Source organism: Bubalus kerabau, chromosome 11 (assembly GCF_029407905.1).
Source record: "Bubalus kerabau isolate K-KA32 ecotype Philippines breed swamp buffalo chromosome 11, PCC_UOA_SB_1v2, whole genome shotgun sequence".
NCBI lineage: Eukaryota > Metazoa > Chordata > Mammalia > Artiodactyla > Bovidae > Bubalus > Bubalus kerabau.
Genome location: NC_073634.1, coordinates 108,423,592 through 108,438,585, shown reverse-complemented (window position 1 = coordinate 108,438,585; position 14,994 = coordinate 108,423,592).

Genomic DNA, 14,994 nt, shown 5'->3' with positions numbered 1-14,994 from the left:
ATCCCGAGAAGAAACCGGCAGGGGGGTCAGCATTTGTGGTACTTAAGGCCGACGCCCAGGGGGTTGTCCCCTCAACACACCAGCCCTGGGAGTCCTGCAGCGGGAAGGAAAGAGCGGACCCAGTCTGTGCCCGGCTCTCTCTGCCCTCCGAGGGAGGGGCAGGCGTGGCGACCTTGAGCCTGGCCCGTGACCTTCCCAGGTGCCTGCTGAGGTGCACAGCTGGGGGGCTTCTGGGGCGGGGGTCAGTATGAGGTCGTGGGGGGTGGAGACCGAGGGGCGGCTCTGCCCACGTCCACCATGCCCACGTCCGCCATGCCCACATCCGCCATGCCCACGTCTGCCATGCCCACTGCTGGTTGCAAGGTTGGGGAGGGGAGGTGTGACCCTGGGACCCTTCGCAGACAGTGATGCTGGCCCCCTGCCAACCCTTCTTCCCAGACAGGAGGGCTGGGTCCTTAGGGAGATCTTCCTTCTGGCAGGACTCCTGGCCCTGACCCAGACACACAACCCCAGCTGCTCTCGGAGCCTTCTCTCCCAGCCCATCTTAAGAGCACTGCTCCCGAGTTGAACCCCTCATTGTGTTGGGGGTTGGACGGTCTGCAGCCCCTTGGGCTCCAGCCAGCTCCAGAGTCATTAGCATCATGAAGTCCCGGGAAGCCTGGCCCTGGAAGTTGGCACCGGAGACCGCGGGAGCGCCTCAGCCCAGGGCCAGCTGCTTCTCACCCCCAGGCTCTGTCTGGGCCAGATGGCCCGGAGGCGGGCTGTCCAAGGACACTCTCGCTTCCCTCCCAGGAATAAGGACGTTGGTGGGGGGACAGGTAAGAATGTGTCCCTGAGTTCCGCTGACCCTGAGGCCCCTTGCTGGCCAGGACAGGTGCTGTGATGGGGACAGGCGGGGGGCGCAGCCGGAGGAGCCCCCACTGAGGGCACTGGCCCGCCCTTCTTGTGCAGAAGGGCATCAAGACTTTTGTGTTTTTTGCTGAAAAAATAGCAGCCTCCTTTCCCGGGTGGGCTTGCACAGGCAACACTGCCCTGGGGCCCCAGCCACCGCGCGGGCTCTGACGTGCCTTCTCCCCTGCGGCCCCGACAGCCACGTGAAGCATCTGTGGTGGGTTCAGGAATGGAGGGTCGGGGGGCGGTGCGTGCTCGTCCAGGCATGTGGGTTGGCAGACGGTTCCAGGTCGGGCTTGGTGGGACTGGGGTCAGGGTCGCAGGGGCTCTCAACGGGCACCTGTCATCACTCACCTGCCACAGGGCCCCTCTTCTGCTCCCGGGACAGCAATGCCCTGCAGACAGGAGCCCAAGGCACTCCTGCAGGACGTGTGGTTGGGGAAAAAGAAAACAGAGCGTTCGGGCCACCACCCTCAGCGGGGCGTGAGCAGAGGAGGGATCAGGAGTGAAGAAGGGTCTGGCCCAGGAGCTGCTGAGAGCATCTGGCGGGGGATTTGGGGCTCCCCCAGGCTGAGACTTCCCCGTGGTGCCAGGCACGGGGCGGGGGCCGTGTGCTGAGGCCCAGACCAGCTGTCAGGAGATGCCACTCCGGGTCTGGTCATTCGGCCCCCGACCACCCTGTGTACTCACCGAGCCCTGCCCTGTGCCCGGGATCGAGGAGGCTGAGAGGGACTCAGAAGACAGGGTCTTTGTCCCTGGGGGCTTCCCGCCCACCTGGAGGTGCCTGGCACACAGGTGAGTCAGCAGCATGCGGTGATATACAAGCAGGCCCGGCACTCGGGACGCGGGGGCAGCCGGCGCACGTCCCCGCGCAGAGACATCCCTTGATCACACAGCGCCCCGAGACAAAAGCCATCCCTGGTCAGCGCTTTGGGGCCAGGAGTCTGCGGATGGCTCACTTATGCTTTGCTTTGATAGTCCTCCATGAAAGGGCACGACAACAGCTGTCCACTCGTCTGGGATTGAAGAGGGCAGCTTGTCGTCTAGAAAGAGAGAAGGAGACAGAGTCCAGAGACGCAGAGAGATGGAGAAAGAGAGACAGACAGACACAGAGAGACAGAGAGAGAGACAGACAGACGCAGGGAGACAGAGAAAGAGAGACAGACAGACACAGGGAGACAGAGAGAGAGAGAAAAACAGAGAGACAGAGAAAGAGAGAGAGACAGATGGACACAGAGAGAGAGAGACACAGACAGACGCAGACGCAGAGTGGCAGAGGGGGGCACGTGTCCACCTTGCCGCCCCGGGAGGGCAGTGAGGGGCCAGGGCTTCTTGGACGCTGTGCAGGTGAGCTGGGAGCAGGCCTCCAGGTTCCCATGTCCACATGCACACACCCCACAGCAGGCCAAAGCACGCTGGGGAGGGTGCCTGCTTCCCAGAGCTCACGCTTTAGTGGAGAAACGTATCAAACACCTACCGTACAATTAGCTGTTACTGAAACGATCATTTAAAAAAGAAATCTTTTCTTTTTTACATCACTTTATAGTTACAGAAAATTGCACAAATAGTACAAGGTACGCTCATACACAATGTGTTTTCTCTCTCCATCACTACACACACACACACACACACGCACACACAAGCGCACACGCATACGTATGCATGTACACACATGACACATGCACGTGTACGTGTGCACACACGCAACGTGTTCACACATGTGCACGCACACATGCACGCGCACACACAGTCACACATGCGTGCACACACGCGCACACAGTCACACATGCGAGCACACACGCGCACGCGCATCTACACCATACTTTTCTGAACTACTGACAGTGCGTGAGATCCGGGGGGCCGGCCCTTTGCGCTCAGGGCTCTCGTGCGTGTGTGTTTTGTCTGCACAGCGCAGCAGTTGGGACCTCCCCGACCAGGGGACGTGCACTGGGAGCTCAGAGTCCTCACCGCCGGCCGCCAGGGAAGTGCCCGCCCTGCATCAGCGCTGAGCAAGCACGGCTCTCGCATCGTCACAGTGCAGTGATCAGTCAGGAGATGCTTTTGAATGAGGCACAGGCCTTATTCAAGTCTGGCTACTTGGGGCCAAGGGTTCTCCAGAGGCCCACCCAGAAGTGCGGTTGCTCCCTTCTCAGTGCATCCTAGGAGGCAGATGCCGCCTTTTCAAGAAATTAACCAAAAACAACAAACTACCCCACCTTGATGGCCGCCTCCATATTTATCATACCCAGAGTCTCTTGGACTGCAAGAAGATCCAACCAGTCCATCCTAAAGGAAATCAGTCCTGAATATTCATGGGAAGGACTGGTGCTGAAGCTGAAGCTCCAATACTTTGGCCACATGATGCAAAGAACTGACTCATTGGAAAAGACCCTGATGCTGGGAAAGATTGAAGGTGGGAGGAGAAGGAGACGACAGAGGATGAGATGGTTGGATGGCATCATCGACTCAATGGACATGAGTTTGAGTAAAGTCCGGGAGTTGCTGATGGACAGGGAGGCCGGGCGTGCCGCAGCCACGGGGCCACAGAGTCAGACCTGACTGAGCGGCAGCAGCTGTCCTCCACCCCCTCCAGACAGGACTGTCCGTCTGGGTCAGTTTCTTCATCCCCAAGAACGTCCCTCAATGCCTTCCAGTGCAGGTGCTGAATTCCCTGTTTACCTGTAAATATCTTTTTCTGCTTTCATTTTGGGGGATATTGTCACTGGACGCACAATTTTGGATCGACATGTCCTCAGTCCCACACTTTCCGTCCCCATCACCTCTAGGAAGCACTCTTGCTTCCTTGCAGACAACAGATCTGCTTTGAAGAGTTTTTTCTTAGTCTTTGGTGTTCAGTGATCTAATCACGCTGTGCCCGGGAGTCATTTTCTTCCATTCTTCTTGGAGTTGGCTGAGAGGCTTGAACCTGTAAGTTTTCTGTTCTTCACAAAATGAGGGGAAGTTTTGATCATTAGCCCTTCAAGTCTTCTGCCTCTGGCCCATTATAAAGAGATGTATGTTGCATCTCTTGATATTTCCCCACTGGTGTGGAAGCTCTGTTCACTTTTTTCAGTACTTTTTCTGTCTCTTCGCCAGAGGGGAGAGTTTCCATGGCTCTGCATTTCAGTTCACTGGCCCCTTCTGCCGTTTTCCATCTGTTATTAACTCCATCCAGCAAGGGTCACAGTTCAACACGTTAAGTTCTTTAGTCCTAGAAGTTTCTCTTCATTCTTTTTTATACTTTCCACTTGTTTATTGAGATTTCCCCCTATTCATTTTTAATGAAATAATCTCTTTTTAGTACTCAAATATATTTATAGAAGGTGCTTTAACTCTTTGTCTGCTGTTTATAACACTGGGGTCTTTTCAAGGTCAATCTCCCTGAACTATTCCCCTCCCGCCGTTTATAGGTCACATTGCCTGGCTTATTCACATCTCGTCATTTTTGTTGCGTGCTTGACATTGTTGATGCTTTGAGAGTCTGGGTATTTTTGTCTTTCTAGAGAGAGTGTTGAGTTTTGTTCTGACAAGCAGCTCATTTACTGGTGGATGAGCTGATTCTCAGACTCAGTTTTGAGTTCTATTAGATGGGCTTACAGAGATTCTTTCCCAGAAAGAACCTGGGAAAGATTGAAGGTGGGAGGAGAAGGGGCCTCTCTGGTAGCTGAGCTGGTGAAGAATCCACCCGCAATGCAGGAGACCTGGGTTCGATCCCTGGGTTGGGAAGATCCCCTGGAGAAGGGGAAGGCTACCCACTCCAATGTTCTGGTCTGGAGAATCCCATGGACTATACAGTCTGGTCACAAAGAGCCAGACACGACTGAGTGACTTTCACTCACGTGTTCACCTGGTGTGTCTGCTGTCCACAGACAGACACACGGAGCGGAGAACACGTGAAGGCCTGACACAGAGAAGGGGGGTGCAGGGCCGCCAGCCAGGAGGCCCAAGGCCTGCTGATGACAGGCAGGGCTTGGGGGGAGCCCGGAGGGAAGCCGGCTGCCAACGGAGAGTTCAGACTGCCAGGCTCCAGCCCTGGGAGAGAGGGTACCTTTGCTGTTTAAGCCTCCCGGTTGTGGGCCTTCATTCTCGGGGAGCTGGGACATCATTACATTGTATCCGGAGACCCGGCTGTCCCCCCAGCCTTGAAGACAGACTGCTGGAAAATGGCCATGGTTCCACAGACGTGCTTTACTTTCTCTGTCTTGGATGATCAGTGCCAAGACTGACCCTTGGCCTTGCCCCCTCCCAGCTCCTGGCCTCCTCAGGGGCAGCCGTGGAGCTGGGCTCCAGGCAGGGCTGGGAGACACCGCGGGGCTTTAGGGGACCGGCTTTTGTGAGCCGAGGATGGGGAAGGCCGCTGGGTGCCTGGTCTGAGCTGGGAACGGAGACATGAGCGAGAAAACGAGGCCCAAGGCTGGTGAATCGGCCCGGCCGGAGCCTCCGCACCTGCCGGAGAGGGGCTGCATGGGGCTCAGAGCACAGTCCTGGGGCCTGGTGTGGGGGGCTGCTGCGTGTGCACCCCCCCAGGAGCGCCGGCGTCCCAGGGCTGCGGAGACGCGGGCGGTGTCTCTGTGAGCCCCAGGGCCTCAGGCCAGCTGCCTGACCCCTGAGAGTCGGTCCGCATCCCCAGATGGAATAATTAGCAGCAATGACGATGCTGATCTGAGTGATGGTGGTGTCCCCTGCAGGAGCGAGCCGGCTAGGTTGATGTGTCCTCGAGACGGGGCCACGGGACCCCGAGGTCTGCTTCAGCACCGTCCTGGGCAGTCCGTGAGGGTGTTTCTGGACGAGCATTTGAGCTGATAGACTGAGTGAAGTGGGGGCCCTCCCCAACGTGGGTGGCCTCATCCACCTGCTGAAGACCCCCCCCCACTGCCAAACACAGATTGTGGAAGGGCCAAGGGCGCCCTGCCTGACTCCTGCGCTGGGGTGCCCCCCTCATCTGCCTTTGAATTGGACCTAAACTGATGCCATCAGCGCCCCTGTTCTGACCACAGGTGTTGGGACTCCTCAGCCTCTGTAGCTGTGTGAGCCACTTCCTTACGACAGATCTCTTTATGTGTATTCATCTTTGGTCAGTCTTTTCTCTGACTCACTGAAAGGAGATGGTAGGGTCGGGGGGCACTTGGGCAGAGGGAGGGGCAGTGAGCCCACCTGCAGCAGGAGCAGCCGCTGCCCTGACTCCAGCGGGTCCCTCCCATCTCTGGTTGCCTAGCAACAAGATAGGCATCACAGACACCTCCAGGGATGGTCTGAGGACGAAACGGCATAGTCCGGGGGCCAGCAGACCCGAGACCAGAGCTGGCCTGTTTGTGGAAATGGGCCGCGCCCGTTTGTTCCCCTGCCGTGGCTTTCTGCTACGATGGCAGGGCCCAGGGGTCTCCCTGCTGCAGTGATGTCCTAGCCCTGTGAGGGGTCTCCACGGGCCGCGTCCTGCAGGCGGGAGTGGTTTGCTCGCCAGCCGCACACGGGCACCGGGCTTCCCACTTCTAAGGGCCTCCCTGGGCTCACGTGGGGGTTTCAGGGCCATCAGGGCCGGCCCGCCCTTTTCTCTATCAGTGCCCCTCCTGCCTCCTCCCGGGGCCTTGCTGCCCCCTCGGCAGACACGCCCCCTGGCAGAGGTTTCGGCTGTTGGTGAAGGTGAGTCTGCGTGGCCTTCCCAGGTGCCTCCCTCTCCTGCAAGGATGCCTGGAAAACAAGCGTCTACTTTAGAGGCAGCCAGGCCTGCAGTCCTGGGGGTGGCCCCGCAGACCAGGCGCTCATCCGCCACCAGAGGCCGGGCGTCCTGTGGGCCCATGTGACCGCTACGTGCATGGCCGCGTTGCAGGAAGGCCTTGCGTGGCAAGCAGCGTGGGGCCGGTGGGCCTTGCGGCTCTGTGGGCCAGCTGCTTAGAGTGATCTCCAGGCTTTGGGGCACCGGGGCGGTCGGTCCCTGGTGGTCTGTTGCCTGGCCGTGGGGTGATCAGGAGGAGGTGTGGTGGCCCCCGATGAGGCGTGTTGCGAGTGGACCTGAGCAACTGCCGGGACCTCAGATCTGGATGAAGATAGCGCTTCCAACAAAAGCCCCGCCTGCCCTCGCCCCCCGCCCCTCCCCGCCCCGACGCTGCTGTGGACGGGGTCTTCACAGGCTGCTCGGGCGGTGACACACACGCTTCACGCCCCCGAGGGACACTGTCTACTGTCCCTCACACGCTCGCTGCTGCCCCAAGGGCGCGCCCTTCCCCGACCCCCACCACCTGTGGATTTCAGCCCCACCATCCCCCTCAGGAGGCACGGCCTCTCTGCCCACAAGCCCTGGCCTGCTTCCTCCATCGCCCTTCTCAGCATCTGCAGTCTGGCCCTGGAGGGCTCCAGTGGCCATGTCTCGCCCACCTCCCCCATGCTGCTAATTCCAGGATGACGGGGCTGTGTGTGGCCCCGCCACTTGGTGCCTGGCACGCAGTTGGCACCTGCAAGTCACTTACAGAGTGAAAGTGAACCCGGGCAGCCAGAGGCCCTGGGGGAGCGGCTTCCTGACGTAGGGTTTCCCAGCCCACCTCCACGAGAGAGGACGCTTCTGTCAGGGAGCCCCACAGTGTGAGGGGACCGGCTTCTGCGGCCTGGGTCTTCTCCCACTCGGTGGAAAAGAGGGTCTTCTGATGGAGACACACCAGATTGTTATTGAAGCAGATTCAGGACTGCTGGAATTTTGATACAAATAATAAAATTCCTTAAGTGTTTTACTTTCTGATGGCTGCACCTGGACATGAGCGTCAAGGCCCTTCTCGAGATGGAGAATGTCAGGAGCTGACTGATCAACATGAAAAATGGCGCAGGAAGAGGCCCCCGATCGAGAAAGTCCCCTGATAAGCATTTCAATGCCTTCCCAAATTGATTTTAGATACCGAGATCCCTGATAAAGTGGAAATTTACAATCTTGCTGCTGAAATTCCTTCTCCAGTCTATCACTGGCTCAACAGATGGTGTTTCTTCAGGCTACCTTTAATAGCCCCAGAAATTAAATTAGTGGAAAATGGAGAACTCCCATAATATTAAAAGTCATCCGTGGCTTCAGGAATCTGGTGAATTTCCATCCACAGAGGCAGTCCCGTTTGACAAGAAGTGGAAAATGAGTTTCTGCTGTAAAATGAAAACGCGGATCCGTCCCCTGCTCGGCTCTTTCGGCTTCCCTGGTGGCTCAGTCGGTAAAGAATCTGTCTGCAATGCAGGAGACCCGGGTTTGATCCCTGGGTGGGGAAGATTCCCTGGAGGAGGGCATGGCAACCCTCTCCAGTACTCTTGCCTGGAGAATCCCATGGACAGAGGAGCCTGGAGGGCTAAAGTCCTTGGGGCCGCAAAGAGTTGGACATGCCCGAGTGATACATTTTCAGCTTGGCTCTTTGGGCCAAACCCAGGGGCTAGGGCTGCGGCTGAGGTCCTGCCTGCCCCCATCAATCCAGAAGAGCCGGTGTGTTCCCGCCTGTGAAGATGAAATGCTGGGTCGGTGAGGGGTCACCCAGGACTCCCAGCAGGCACGGTGTCACGCACGCCCGCCTGTCTGGAGTCGAGGAGAAGGTGTCACTTCTCTGCAGCCAGGTGCAGGGCGTGCTCCCCAGGGACCCACAGGCATCCCCCGTGTGAGTAGGGGCTCAGAGCTCAGGGGCCCCCAGTCCACAGCCTGGGAGGGACACACCCGAGCCTGTGTTTCTGGGACCCTAGACCCAGGCACCTCCCCTGCCCAGGGCTGAGCCTCACAGGCCAGGGCCTCTTCCTGCTGGGGGCCATCGCCCCCCCCACAGGCCTCCTTCCCAGCACCCTCACGTTGGCCGTGAACCGCAGAGGCTCCCTGACGCCACCATTCACTCTCCTGCGTCCGTTCCCACCGTCTCACTAAGCCACCTGCTGCGTGGAAACCCGCCCTGTGAAACCCTCCCCGCGGGGTTTTTCAGGGACCATGGAGACCTGGGCTGAGGCAGGTCGTATAGCCGCAAACCCACACCCCAGTCGCCCTCGAGTGGGCTCAGGAGTGCTGGGTGAAGCCTGACTCTGGTTCCTGGAAGAGTCAGGGTGTGCCTTGAGGTGTGGCTGGCCAGCCCTGACCACGCTTGCGCTGTGTCTGGGGTTCAGTTTAAAATCAGTGAGAAGAAAGTGCATCCTGCTTCCTCTCTGCGGATGGACTTACTTCTGTTCATTGCATTTGCGTTCCTGTTTTGTTCACCCAGCGGGTTGTGATTTCCTTCTGCCTCCCACTTGGGATCTGAGCTAAGTCATCTTTAAAACGGAGCCAGGAGATCCCCCCTCCACCCCCGACCTCTGCAGGGGCTGCTTCCAGCCTGATAAACCCGGGTCCACAGTCACACACATGGCGTGGGGAAATTCGAGGCGGCACAAGGTACAATTTGCCCAACACTGGGGTCCCAGCTGACTGCTGTGAGAAGCTGAAGCTTTCATCCTCTGCCTTTGACGGGAGGCGAAGCCCCCAGGCCCCCTTCCAGGCCTCTGGCCTCTCATGCCCTCTGCCCCAGAGAGGGGCCGACGTCCACCCTGCTGCCTGCCTGCCGGGCTCCCCTTGGCCTCGCTGGCGTTGGCAGGGAACCCTCGTTCTGTCGCACACCTGTGCGGGGTGGGGCAGGGAGGCTGCCTTCCCGGAACGGCGGGGGCCCCTCTGAAAGTCAAGGACCAGGAGGCTGCTCTTGGTCCCTCCCAGGTGTCGAAGCAGCGTTTCCAGCCGCAGAAGTGGGGCTTCTGGGGTCACAGGCACCCAGCAATCTCACAGCATCTGAGACTTCAGAAGAGGTTCTGGGAAGTTGAACAGGGAACAGGGTATTTCTTGCACTTCCCCCAGATTCTTTCTAAACACCGCCTGTTTCTTCCATGGATTCCTTCCACGAGGCAGCACGGAGGAGCCGGGCAGCTGCACACAAGAGCCTTCTTCACCCACGCCCCCCTACACGCCGTGCCAGCAGCTGGCTCCATTCCACCAAAGGCGCTGGTTTGGGCGTTTCTGTGGGGAGGATGGGGACGGGGACGTTTCTCAGCTGGGCCTCGCGGTCCCATCCCTGCCCGGTCAGTGGAAGGTGCCCAAGACCCAGGTCCGCAGCGTGCCCATGCCTCACAGACGCTCCCTGCAGCCGCGTGATCTACTCGCCAGGGACGGACGATCTCTGGGCAGTGGTGGGAGCCTTGTTCTCAGCTGACCTCCTCCCCCATTTCCCTACTGAGAAGTCAGGGAGCTGCCTGGCCTGCGACCGCTGCCAGCCCCTCGTCTGCCTGCCCTCCCCGAGGACGGCTCTGGTGCCCAAATGCGACAAAACAGTGTGTGCGTCGGGGTTGGAAGGCTGGCTCCAAGCAGACCCACGCCCCCTGGCTCCTCCGTGATCAATGGCACACAGCTTAGATCCCCCGAGCCTCAGCCCCTCACCTGTAAAATGGCAAGTAGCTCCCAGGTCATGAGCGCGCTGAGCAGACGCGGGGGTCTATTTCGTCTTCTGACTGAGGTTCCCAGAGGCTCTGGGCCCAGCCACCGCGCAAGGGCGCCTCGATCCTCTGCGTTTCTCTTGTCTCTGCCTTCTCCACGTGTTGGCTCTGACCGTGGGCTGGCTGTCCTCACGGTCACTGTGTAGCTGCCAGGAGCCGCCCCTTGTCCTTACATCCCTCTTCTTACCTAGGAAGACTTAGAGCACATCGCTTCCCACAGTGGAGGAACATGAGCTCCGAGGTTCGCTGTGATGGGCCCGCCCCGTATGGAGGGGGCGGGGCTGTGCCTGCTCACGCCCCGTATGGAGGGGGCGGGGCCGTGTCTGCTCACGCCCCGCATGGAGGGGGCGGGGCCGTGCCTGCTCACTCCCCGCATGGAGGGGGCGGGGCCGTGTCTGCTCACTCCCCGCATGGAGGGGGCGGGGCCGTGCCTGCTCACGCCCCGTATGGAGGGGGTGGGGCCGTGCCTGCTCACTCCCCGCATGGAGGGGGCGGGGCCGTGCCTGCTCACGGCTCGTATGGAGGGGGCGGGGCCGTGCCTGCTCACGCCCCGTATGGAGGGGGCGGGGCCGTGCCTGCTCACGCCCCGTATGGAGGGGGTGGGGCCGTGCCTGCTCACTCCCCGCATGGAGGGGGCGGGGCCGTGCCTGCTCACGGCTCGTATGGAGGGGGCGGGGCTGTGCCTGCTCACTCCCCGCATGGAGGGGGCGGGGCCGTGTCTGCACACAGCCCGTATCGAGGGGGCGGGGCCGTGCCTGCTCACACCGCCGGGCCCCTCGTGACCTTGTGTGCGGTTGGCCTGCTGTCTGACGGGAGAGGAGGAGAAACAGTTACTGAGACCCTTGGCGTTTAGCCCTCAGTTGGCGGGCTCTCGACAGCACTCCTGCCATAGTTGATGACATCAGCACCATGATCCTGGCTACACCCGCTCCCCTTCTCTTGCTGGTCTCCGCCCCAGGGGGTGAACCTGTGGCCTCGGCCTGAGTGGGAGACGGCAGCCTCAGGTGTGACCGAGGGCTCCGGCCTTCTTGGTCTCCTGGGTCTTCATGGGTCCCTTGGCTGCTGAGACCCATGCAACAGGCTACGGGTGATTCTTCTCCTTTGCAGATTAAAGCGTGTTAGTCGCTCAGTCATATCTGACCCTTTGTGACCCCGTGGACCGTAGCCCGCTGGGCTCCTGTGTCCATGGGATTCTCCAGACAAGAATATTGGAGTGGGTTGCCATGCCCTCCTCCAGGGGATCTTCTCAACCCAGGGATCGAACCCAGGTCTGCGTCGCAGGCGGATTCTTCACCATCAGGGCGAGTGCACGCTCGCTCCTGTTCCTCTCTCCGATGTGTCTCTCCCAGCTCTGCTTGGCGTCAAGACAAGACATTCACTGCACTTAGAGTCAGAGACTAGGGGGCAGAGCCTCCTGACGCCTCCCCAGGGTTCTGTGCCCCGCGTCCGTCAGCCCCGGGAGCCGCAGGCTTTGTGAGCAGCGTTCTCCACACTCCGGGGCAGCTCAGCAAAACTTCCCAAATCTTGCCCTGTTCTGCAGGAGAGAAGCTGATGGGCACTCCACAGGGGCCTCCAGTTGGCTGTTTCTTTGTTTTTTAAGAATCCCTTTCTCCTGCATGCCGTTCTTCTGGGCTGACTTAGGACCCATGCTTCTGTCAAGCCGGGCAGTCTCCCCTGGCCTGGCTGGGGTAGGTGGCAGGACTCAGTACACTGTGACTCACATGGAACATCCCCCCACTCCGACCCCGATGTCCCCCTGTTCCTGTGGCCGCCGGCAGAGAGGCTCAGCCTCGGAGATGGGAGGTGGCTCCTGAGACAGCCTCTGGGGCCCTGTCTAGTCCTGTGGGGGCTGGAGAAGGATGGGGGCCTTTCCCCAGCCCACTGACCACACAGTGTGGGCTCCTGGCCAGTGACAGTGGTCTAGACGTGGATGCCCTCCCCATGGGGATGGCTGTCTCTAAGGGGGAGCCTCAGCAGGCCGCTGCTTGGCTCGGGTCCTACATGGAGACAGCAAGGGGCCGAGTGGGCCCACATCTCAGCCACCTCTCCACGCGGAGCCTCGCTCACTTACCGACCAGGGACATATCCTGGAAAGCACGAGATTTTCCAGAGATGTGAATTTTGCTAAAAACAGCCCCCCTTCCTTCAGGCCTTGGAGTCTGACTTCCCTTTGTGTGTTTCAAGGTGCCGAGTGACGATACTGCGGTTTCTGGGGCCCAGGGGACCTGGGCTGCCAGGGGCTACCAGCGGGGCGGTCACCCAGCTCCAGGGGCCACACGGAGCCCTGCGGGCATGGCCACTGCAGCCGTACGGGCTCCTGGGAAGGGCTGAGCGCCTGCCTCTCCCAGGAAAGCTGTGTTGTGACATTCCTGAAGGGCCCACTAGCAGCCACGGGAAAACATAATTAGCATGTCAGAGAGGGTTCAGCTTGTCAAAACTATTAATCCTTGAATTCCATCACCCACCCAGGCGGTGGGCAGGATTCAAGCGACGGTGGCCCTGTGGGAACATGGGCTGCAGTGCCGGGCTCGGGGGGCATCTGGCCCCTGCCCACCCCCTGGTCAGTGCTTGGGGGGCTTTTCTGAGGACACCCTTGCTGGGCTGGGCTGGTCTTGCTGGGGAGGGGTGAAGGCTGAACGTGATGGAGGGGCTCCCCTACCAGCATACGGGGAGAGACTGCAGGCTCTGTCTGTCCCTTGGTGGGCGTTCGAGAGCCACCTGGCAAGACATCAGAGCGCTGGGCTCGGGGGCACCAGGAACAGGGCCATCGCCACCTGAGACCACACCAGCTGAAGCCCAGTCCTGCCTCGAGCGGGTGCTTGCAAGCTTCTCTGTGCACGCAGATGCCCAGGTGTTAAACACAGTTCTGCTTGTCCATGGGCTCACAGGACCAAGGGTGTCTCTCAGGCCTCAGTCCGCTCACCTGCAAAACAGCAGCCGTCACGCCATCGCATCCACGTCTGAGGATTCGATGAGGATGGACGTCCCAGGCCCGGGGCCCTGCGACAACGGTGGCATTAAGGGCACGTGCCTGGCTGGGCTGGGACTAAGGGCTCAGGCGGGCACCCGCGGTAGGAAAGGCAGCCCGTCCGGGTGCTCCTCTGGCCCGGCGCTGACCGGGCACGTGGAGCAGCTTCTCAGACGCTCCTCCTGGCAGCGGGCACCGTCTCAGGTTCCGGCCCAGCAGCCTGAGGCTCAGGGGCCTTCGGGGGCCGGAGTGGTGGGAGCCAGGCCAGCTCCTGTGCTACGGAAGGGCGGCCCGGGCGGCCCCCTTGTCTCCTTCTGCTGGAGTCTGTGCACAGCCCAGCGGCACCCCTCCTGGCCCCCACGGCCCTGCGCACGCCTCTGCTCCGGCTGCCACCCGCGGGCTGGCTCTGGGGCTGCTTGGGCCAGGCGGATGGGCAGGGCTGGCGAGCGTGAGGGCCACGCTCCCAAGGACGGACGAGTGGACACCTCTGAGGCCTCTGGGGGCCTGTGCCCAGCCCTGGCCGGTGGCTGCTTGGGCCAAGTGCACCACGGCACCCAGGGAAAGAGCTCCTGCTTCCGAGGCGGGGGCCGGGGGCAGGTGTGCAGACCCCTATGGCCCGCGCCAGCTCTGTGTGCCGTGCCCTCAAGCTCCAGGGCCTGCAGCTCAGAGCTGGGGCCTCAGCCCCGGGCCGCTCCACGGCCGCCTCCCTGACTTCCCGCTTGGCCTGTGCCCACCCGCCCGTGGTCCTTCCAGCCCCTCACCAGCTGATCCCACAGGCCACAGAGCCAGAGAGGGGGGTAGCCCAGCTCCAGGTGCTGAGGCAGGCAGGGACGCTTCCGAGGCGTTGCCAGACAAATGAGAGGCACGGGCCCCCACCCGCCCCCACTTCTCCCCCAAACAAATGAGCTGCCTCTCGGCGGCCCGAGGGAGATCTGTCTCTCTCCCAGCCGGGCGGCCACCAAGCTCTCCACACGCGGATCCGTCTCCATCTAGGGGCGCACACCTAAATTTATGGACTGCTGTGACCCTCCCCTCCCAGGAACATCTGCTAGCAGCGATGAACACGGGCTCCTGCGTCGGAGACAAATGCCCCAGGTGTGGAATTCAAAGCCACGGCAGTTCAGTCACTGGCAGACCTGGAAAGACGGCGGAACCCAGCACGTCCAAGCCCACCGGGTTTGGCCCAGTTTCCCCAGCCCCATCTGTGGGTACTTATCAACCGTGCTGGCCTGACCACCCATCGCAGGCTCAGAGGCCCTGGGCAAGTCAGGTGAAGAAGGTGGGAGTGGTCATGGGAGGTGGTAGCCTGAGCCTCGGGCCCCCCGAACCCCCACTTTCTGGCTGGGAGCCTGGGGCTGAGGAGGAGGATGGTGGGAGCACTTCTCAAGGCGGCCACAGCTTCGCACGCCCAAAGTAGGTGGGAAGTCAGCCCACGGGGCTCCCAGTGATGGCTGGGAGATGCTGTCTGCCCCTGCCTACCTTGTCAGGCTGCCCATGGGCTCCAAGAGCCTTAGGGACTGAGGCATGAATTCCTGGACCCTGGTCTCTTTCTTGGGCTTTGCAGACCCTCTGGAGGGGCCCAGGCTCCGTGGCGCCCTGGGGGATGTCAGCCTGGACCCCTTGGGGAGGCCCCCAGATGGAGGAGAGCAGCTGTGCCCTGGCTGCTCTGACCTGGGGGC